A 9,736-nucleotide genomic window follows, 5' to 3' on the forward strand; every position below is an offset into this window, starting at 1 on the left:
GCAAGATGCGACCAAGCAATGGTCCTCGCTCACTTTGCCCTATCCTAATTCCTAGGAACGAAAACTAATGTATAATTGGTTAATCCAAATGCACATACAAGTATATGTGGTCGATAAGTAATAAAATGTGAGGTGAGTATTATCGTGCAAAAATTCTAATTACCTATTAATCAAATTAAACTAATTATTTATCCAAGCGATTTTGCAAAATAATATATTATGATTAATTTAAATTACTACAAGAACTGTAAAGCAAATAATTAAACAAGCAATCCAACAAAACAAATAGACAAGCTCAGGTTGTAAAGAATAGATGCAATGAATTAGTCCAGGGTTATTGGTTGACTAACAATCATGTTCAATTATCCACTTATATTGATGTGAATGATCTAGTTTATTGATTGACCGAGGTAATATTGTTCATAAGAATCGTTCGAGTTCTTACTCGCATATTAAAGTTAACATAACACCTATATTTTTATGAAATTAGAAATACCAAGATTAACACATTAACAATTCATGTATAATAATAAAGTAAGACAATTAGGTATATGTCTATCCTAATTGCGAATTCGTTCCCTGATGCCCAGGTTCACGGACTTTCCCTGCTCAATTTTATTGCATTCAAGAATTTTTGCTTGTGAGTTCAATTCAAGAGTCTGTCGATAGTATTTGATTGTTAGCTAGACAATCAAATAATCAATTGCAAAATTGAATTAATAAACCAATATGATAAAATCAATAAACATTAATGTAACAACCTAACCCCTTTTTTCAAGCTTTTTTGTTCCAAAATATGTTATGAGACCTTGTACAAGTCAGTATTACCATTTGGGACTTGCTATCTTGGTTTGGATTTAAATCCGAGGGCTCGGGTTAGTTTCGAAACAATTACACCTAATTTGCAATTCTAGATTTTTGCTGGTGCAGAATTGTGCTTCGCTATCATCGGGGATATCCCCCGATCGTGAAGAAGAGGTATGTTTGGTCATTGCGAATGCGGACAGGGCTCTGCAACCGCAAAGTAGAGGCCTTTTGATGCTAGATGGGTGTAATGACCTGTTTGGTCGTTATTGCATTTCTGACCCTTTTGATCCTTTCCCGAACTCTGTTAGCTCAAATTTGACCCGCGGGACTGTTGGTGTGCTTCCCGAGGTCATTGGACTCGAATTGAGTGAGTTTTGGTAAGATTTGGCTTAAAAGCGAAAAAGGTTTGACCCAAAGTTGACTTTTGGGTAAACGGACCTTGATCAGAGATTCGTCAATTCGGAGAGGTTCGGATGGTCATTTAAAACTTGTGTGCGTGGTTGGTTTGGTTCCCGAGGCACTTGGGTTGGAAAGTTAGTTTAGAGGTTTCGGGGGTTGCTCGATCAACGGGGCCCCTGATGGAAATTCTGCGACCACGAGCACGTTCGTAGTGCAATTTTATTGGGGGGTAGCATATATGGTATGTGAGCAGATATTTCTGAGTGTTAGGCGGGATTTCTGATGGAGTGTATGAAAGTTGGGAAATTTTCTGATGTACCTGCTGGTGCCTGCCTCGACGGTACCAACACCGCTGAAGTGGTACCGCCGATGCGGTAGGTAGACCGCTGAAGCGGTCTAGGCATTTCGTAAGTGACCGACAAAGAGGTACCCTAGTGCGCCAAAGCGCTCCAGCCGAACCGGTCTGAGTGACCGCGGAAGCAGTGAATGAGCAGTGATAGGGGTATTTAATGATATAAAACCCCAAGTCTTTTTCTTCATTTATTATTCCGAAAATGGTTCATCTTGGGAGCTTTTTTAGAGGTTTCTTGGGGCAAACTCTTAGAGGTAAACTCATTTATCATCAATACCTAATCTTTATTCATTATCTCATCTAGTTATCATTAATCCATGCTAGAATCTTCCTAAAGTTATGAGAACTAAGTGGGTTTTGGGTTATCTTCCTCTAATGAACTTGTGAGTGTAAAACCTTGTTTTGTTAATGAAGTTAACATCGGTTAGCATGGAATTGATGGGTAATGACTCTAGTAATTTGAATCTTCCATTCTAAGGCTTAATTTGTGAATTAAAGGCTATGGTTTATACACAAATTTGGGTGTTTCCTATATAATCCGAATTTTGAGTAATTGCTGGTTATTCAAGCTTGATAATGATGGGAATTGATCACCTAGAGCTGTAATTTCATGTTGGAATCTTTAGATTCCTAATTTCACCCTTCTAGTTCATAAAACCCATTCCATAGGTTGGGAATTTGGGTCTTGAATAGAAGTAAGGTTTGATTTATGTAGTCAGGTTTGATTTGTGTGTTCTTGATTCTAAATTCGTGATTCGAATGTGCCTAGACTTTCTTTATCTCGATGTTCAGAGGAAAGGGAAGTCTAAGGAGTGATTGTTGGAGATATTGCTGTTCGGCCTTCCAGGTAGGTTACGGTTTACCCCTGTGGTGAGACTTCGACTAGCGAAGCGTATATGTAGGTGATATTGTCGGAGGCTTCATGAAAACCTTCGGGTATGAAGTTGGGTTGGATGTTGCCTTAGGGTTTGGTATAGCTTGTGGCTTGTTTGATCCGGCTAGTGGCCTGTAGACTCCATAGAACCCTGTTTGTTACGTTGTGTATAATTAGTGGATTGTGTGTGAATTAAGTGTAAATCGGGAAGATGAAATTACTTGGTATTGATACTGGTACTTAGTGTATGCCTCGTTATTGGTATAGCCATTTTGGGATAGTTGGCTCTTATTGTTATGAAAATTGGAGATTCATTATGATTATTGTGTGGATCACTTATTGATGATACGAGTACGTTGTGTGTGGCATAACTTGAAATTGATATTATTCATTGTTGTACTTGCATCGTTCCATATTCATTTCATATTTGATGTGTTGTGTGTGACACAACTTGAACTTGATATTATTCATTGTTGGTACTTGCATCATTCCATATTCATTTCATATCATTTTGTTATGTTGTTTGACTGGCACTATTGATGGAAACGAGAAGGAACATTGATGATTATGGAACATGGTAAGTCGCCTCTGAGTTGTGTGCGGAGGGGCTGATTATGGAACATGGTAAGTCGCCTTTGAGCGGTGTGCGGAGGGGCAGAGATGGAACACTGATATTGCCATACTGGTTGATAATTAAGTCATCTGAGCTGTGTACGGAGTGACAGTGTTTGGACTTCGCGGGTCTCCCATGGGTTGTGCTGCCGAGGTGTGGAGGTATTCTGCTATCGGAGTACAAGAGTACAGGCATTGCATTGCATTCATATCTCATATTGCATTGCTTGATTATGCTTCGTGGTTGCTTATGATTTGGATACTGTGTTGGTCATATTCTTGGATTGTATTTGATATGGGCTACGTGTTGATTTGTCTTGATAAGACTTGGTTTTCGGTATACTTGCATATTTGTTTCACTTGGGGCTAGTTGTTACATCAAGGCTTGATTATGTGAGTCGATTTCTTGGAAGCATGACTTGTACTCTATGGTTTGCTTGTTTTCTCCTACCTTATTGTCTTTATATATGTCAACTAGTCTTAGTCGGCCTATGATACCTACCAGTACTATTGTTTTCACTGACCTACACTTGCTGCATTCTTTTATGAATACAGAATTCCATGTGGGATTGACCTCTTTTTCTCGTGGTTGATAGTCGTTCCGGGAGTTGAAGATTCTTCTTTTATTTATGTCTTATTTGCTACTCCGAGACATATTCATACTTTTGATGTATTATTGATAATTCCAGACTTATAAATTCTAGTTAGATGCTCTTTTATGATTAGACCAGACTCTGGGCAGATTTGATGTATTTTCTTACTTCTGCATATTTCTATATCAGTATCGTCAGACTTACGTGATCTTGTTTCTTCCGTCTATTATTTATTTATTCATTCATGTTTTTACTATTGTTGGGCTGAGGGTTTGCCTACCTAGGTGGGAAAGGTAGGTGCCTGCGCCACTTAGCTAAATTGGGTCGTAACAAGTTGGTATCAGAGCCCTAGGTTACATGATCTATAATATAAGAGCGTTTCTAGTAGAGTCTTGTGGATCGGTACAATAAGCTCCGTACTTATCTGTGAGAGGCTATAAGACATTTAGGAAATTTTGAATTCTTTCATTCTCTCGTGCGACTTTATTCAAATTAGTATCTAGTCGATTCCAATTGGTATCTGGACCTTCTTACCTTGATCATCCTTAAAAGATGAAAATTCGTCCTTAAATTCTTACGCGAATGGTTGATCTATGACGTATCGTGGTATGGTACGAGATGTGTTATTCTGATTCGAACGCATGACCCAGTTCAGTCACTAGTTATGGCCTGAGGTTTCGATTGTGTGAGTCGCTATTAGACTCGTTTATTGTGAGAGTTCGTGAGAAATGGGAAGATAGTTCAGAGGGTTACAGGGTCTCCATGTTTCGGCGTTGGGTTGCTCGGAAGTGACAAAGTTCATTTATGGCTTAACAATAGTGGGTTGCTCGATGATATGATCGGTTTGACTTTAGCTTCATCAAGGCTTTATGATGGTGTGCGTGACACTGGTGAACCAATGACGGGTCGACGATTCAGTAACGGTAAAGTATTAGACTTCAGTATGTGAGGACAAGTGTAAGTTTGGTGATGACCATCGAATGTGGGCATCGTATTGTGATCGCGTGTAGTAAAGAAAAGAAGATTACAATAAGGACATGAAGAAAGACTTTGTGGAAGGCGCATAGCAAAGTTAGACTTCATAAAATATCTTGGACATGAGTACTTTTTGTGAGATTGGGAAAGGAAAAATTGGTATCTGACATGGTTGTCAGGATAAGGTTGCGACTGGTGCTAAGGGTCATTCTTGATATAAGCTCGTTGATGTTAAGGACTACTCTGTTATTAAGTGAATGCTATGGGCACATCGTTTTATTGGTTAATTGACTGGGTTGTAGACTTCCGAGGAGTTAGTAATTGGCTGATGGAAAGGACTTTAAATCCGGGTGTATGCAATGAGTTAATGGCTTGAGGAGTTACTGGTTGTTTCACTTAGATTTGAGGAGAAGCATTGATATTATTGTGGATCGTTCGGCTTAGAGGGATGATTAGTTTAGAGGATTGATTGGATTGAGTGTTTGTTAGTAGATAGTGATAAAAAGTTAATCAAAATGAAATACGAGAATTGAAGGATTACAATGTGACATCTTCCTATCGGGTTCAGGGGATTAAGGTTCGTAAGACCTGAGGTGAGGTAATATGGGTACTTGAGTCGTGTTTGGATTGCGGGGACATTATATCATGACGTACAGTAAAGGGTATGACCGATGAGGTTGATTGGTGTCTTTGAGGTTAAGGGCAAAAAGGAAATCGTTGAAACAAACGTTAGGGATGTGAGAGCTTGGTTGCGATTGTACAGTGTAGAGTGGGCTTGAGAGTTTATGGATGAGCTGGTATGTTCGGTTATGTCATAGACTAATAGAGGTCAGTGGTGGAATAAGGTTGGGAACCTTGTATTCATTGTGTAAACATTGGCTAGATCCCTCTACTAGTGGTGTTATTAATCGGCTTCGGCGATTGAATAAAAAGGGATAGTGGTGCCAGTGGCTAGAGGTATTTAGATTCAATAATTGAGGTAAGAGGTGATTCTTGGAGGACTAGTAACGTTTTGAGTAAAGGATTACTAAACCTGGATACTTGAAATGGTAGATCGATGTTGGGTTAACTGAGTGGGTTCGAGTAATGGTCAGACGATGGCAGTATAAGTGAACTGATAGAAATTGAAGAATTGAAGAGTCAAGAAAATGTACAGTTGATCGAGAGTCGGCAAGAATAAAGTACATCTTGGGATTACTTGAGTCTATTTAGATTGTGGCATCGTTGTCTTGCATATTCAGATGAGGTGTGATTGTTGCGTGAGCTTAAGGAAGGAAGTATATAGAAATGGACTAAGTGATATGAGGAAATTCCGTGAGATTCGTGATCCGCAGCTGGTAATAAGCATATTTTAGTGAATCGATATGTTGAAATTTATAAGAAGTGGCTTGGTGGTACACCGTTGGAAAAGTTCGTAACATTCTACAGTGGATGAGTTAGCATGCTTTAAGAGAAAGGATTGTGGAGCTCCTACCATGTGAGGCTAGAGTTATATTTTCGGGGTGGGACCTTACTCGCGATAATACAGTATAATTGCAAGTAATATTGACTAGACAGTTTGGGTAAGCGCTTTTGGATATTAAGGACTTAGGAGTAATTGCGTGAGATTTAGAGCGACAGTTGTAAGACTGGATACTCTTAGAAAATTTATGAGCATATCAAGATGATACTACGAGGGGTTCAATAGTTATATAATTATTATATTATATGACTTCGGGTGTTGCGTCGAAAATTTTGAGATTGTATCGGATTTGCGTATCGGGTAAAGGCTGAGAAACATGAAAATTGAAAACGTAAGGTGTAGCTCTTCGGTACTAAGTTGATAACTTAGATAGGACTCAACTTGTGGAGTCAAAAGTGATAGACAGGATTTGTTCGTGGTATGGCTGTGATTGGTTTCGAAATTCGGAGTTAGTTCTAATTACCATTAGTGATATTCAAGAGTTGTGCATTCATTCAAGGTCACTGTTGTTCGAGTTAAGCTTAAAAGTCTGTGATTATACTTCCAGGAAGATATCTAAGGACTCGAAGCATTTCGGCGCAGATTTGAGGTATAACAGATTTACCGAGCTTTGTCAGGGGTTTCTAGTGGATTTAACGATATTTCTGAGAACGATTATTTGGACAGAATAAGGGCATACAATGAGCCTAGTACACATTTAAGGAGGAACTGTTGTGCGAGAGGTCTCTATAGTGATCGGTTGTTTGCTCGACGAGATATTCAGTGGTATGGTTCCTGTATTGTGATTTGAAGGTTTAAGAAGATTTGGAACTGGCCAAGTTGGCTGTCGGTAAGATCTGTTTTGATGGAATTGCGTAGAGATCACAGATGAATCAAGGATTCTTTCTAGCGTGAGTAAGTTATGGTTTCAGAATTTTGGTATGTGTGTTCATATGTTTCTAAGAAATTGTGGTGCGAGTAATGGCTTTAGAAGATGTGGGAGAAGGAGTTAGTGGAATTAGAGTATTTTATCGGTTTAGAATGTGCTATAGTTTGTGACCATGTTCAGAGGATTGTGTTGGTTTGGGAAAGTGTTTGTGGGGCCCATTGATCGTGTTCAAAGTTGCGATTTTAACCAATCAGAGATTTGAGTAAAAGCAATTCGTTTATTCGAGGATCATTGTGAGGGAAATTTGAATACGGAGATACGAGAGCTGGAGGTTGATCTAAGTTAGAGAGTTGTGACTGGTAGAGTGAACGATCAGGATTGAATGTTACACTCGGCAAGGGTGTCATGCGATTTGGGAAGGAGGGCAAGTGAGCCCGAGGCGTATTGGCCATTTAAGAGTACCCGTTGTTGGATCCTTTGTTCTATGAGTTAGTTTTTCACCAGTCCTGTAAGGTGTTCATTCGGTCTTTCATCTTCTATGTTGAAGAAGTGCCATTCTGATGGTACCTATATCTTTCGTTGGGATTTAGCTTTGTTCGATGACAATCATTCCTAGTAGGAGAAGCCCGATATGTGTTCAGATATCCTCAGTTGTTGCGGGTTCAGGTATCTTCCTTGTTTTCTTCCTCGTCGCTCGAGGACGAGCGATTGTTTAATTGGTATTTGATGTAACAACCTGTTTGGTCGTTATTGCATTTTCGACCCTTTTGACTCTTTCCCAAGCTCTGTTAGCTCATATTTGACCCGCAGGGACTATTGGCGCATTTCCCGAGGTCATTGGACTCGAATTGAGTGAGTTTTGGTAAAATTTGGCTTAAAAACGAAAAAGGTTTGACCCAAAGTTGACTTTTTGGTAAACGGACCTTGATCGAAGATCCGTCGATTCCGAGAGGTCCGGATGGTCATTTAAAACTTGTGTGAGTGGTTGATTTGGTCCCTGAGGCACTTGGGTGCATTTTGGGACTTGGGTTGGAAAGTTAGTTTAGAGGTTTCGGGGATAGACTCGATTAACGGGGCTCCAGATTGAAATTTCGAGACCACGAGCGCGTTCGTAGTGCAATTTTGTGGGGGTAGCATAAATGGTATGTGAGCAGATATTTCCGAGCATTAGTCGAGATTTCGGGTGGAGTGTATGAAAGTTGGGGAGTTTTCTGGCGAGGCGGGCACTAGCACAACTGAAGTGGTACGGCCGAAGCGGTAGCTGGACCGCCGAAACAGTCTGGGAATTTAGTGAGGGACCGCCAAAGCAGTACCCTAGTGCTACGAAGCGCTGCAGCCGAATCGGTCTGAGAGAACGTGGAAGCGGTGAATGGGCAATGACTAGGGTATTTAATGATATAAAACCCCAAGTATGTTCATTCGTTTATTATTCCAAAAGTGGTTTATCTTGGGAGCTTTTCTGGAGGTTTCTTAGGGCAAACTCTTTGAGGTAAACTCATCTATCATCTCTACCTAATCTTGATTCATTATATCATCTAGTTATCATTAATCCATGCTAGAATGTTCCTAAAGTTATGAGAACTAAGTGGGCTTTGGGTTGTCTTCCTCTAATGAACTTGTGAGTGTAAAACCTTGTTTTGTTAATGAATTTAGCATGGGTTAGCATTGAATTGATGGGTAATGACTATAGTAACTTGAATATTCCATTCTAAGGCTTAATTTGTGAATTCAAGGCTAGGGTTTATACCCAAATTTGGGGGTTTCCTATATGATCCCAATTTTGAGTAATTGTTGGCTATTCTAGCTTGAAAATGGTGGGAATTGATCACCTAGAGCTGTAATTTCATGTTGGAACCTTTAGATTCCCAATTTCACCTTTCTAGTTCATAAAACCCATTCCATAGGTTGGGGATTTGGGTCTTGAATCGAAGTAAGGTTTGATTTATGTTCTTCCTGATTCTAAGTTCATGATTCGAATGTGCCTAGACTTTCTTTTTCTTGAGTATTAGAGGAAAGGGAAGTCTAAGGAGTGATTGTTAGTGATATTTCTATTCGGCCTGCCAGGTAGGTTACGGTTTACCCCTGTGGTGAGACTTCGACTAGCGGAGCGTATATGTAGATGATTTTGTCAGAGGTTTCATGTAAACCTTCGGGTATGAAGTTGGGTTGGATGTTTCCTTAGGGTTTGGTATTGCTAGTGACTTGTTTGATCGGGCTAATGGCTTGTAGACTCTATAGAACCCTGTTTGGTACGTTGTGTATAATTAGTGGATTGTGTGTGAATTGGGAGTAAATCGGGAAGATGAAATTACTTGGTATTGATACTGGTACTTAGTGTACGCCTCGTTATTGGTATAGCCACTTTGGGGATAGTTGGGTCTTATTGTTATGAAAATTGGAGATTCGTTATAATTACTGTGTGAATCACTTGTTGACGATACGGGTGCGCTATGTGTGGCACAACTTGCACTTGATATTATTCATTGTTGTATTTGCATCGTTCCATACTCATTTCATATTTGATGCGCTGTGTGTGGCACAACTTGAACTTGATATTATTCATTGTTTGTACTTGCATCGTTCCATTTTCATTTCATATCATTTTATTATGCTGTTTGACTGGCACTATTAATGGAAACAAGAAGGAAAATTGATGATTATGGAACATGGTAAGTCGCCTCTGAGCTATGTGCGGAGGGGCTGATTATGGAACATGGTAAGTCACCTATGAGCTGTGTGAGGAGGGGCTGAGATGGAACACCGACATTGCGATACTGGTTGATAATTAAGTCAT

The sequence above is a fragment of the Lycium barbarum genome, chromosome 11 (genome assembly GCF_019175385.1).
Source record: "Lycium barbarum isolate Lr01 chromosome 11, ASM1917538v2, whole genome shotgun sequence".
In the NCBI taxonomy this organism is placed as follows: Eukaryota; Viridiplantae; Streptophyta; class Magnoliopsida; order Solanales; family Solanaceae; genus Lycium; species Lycium barbarum.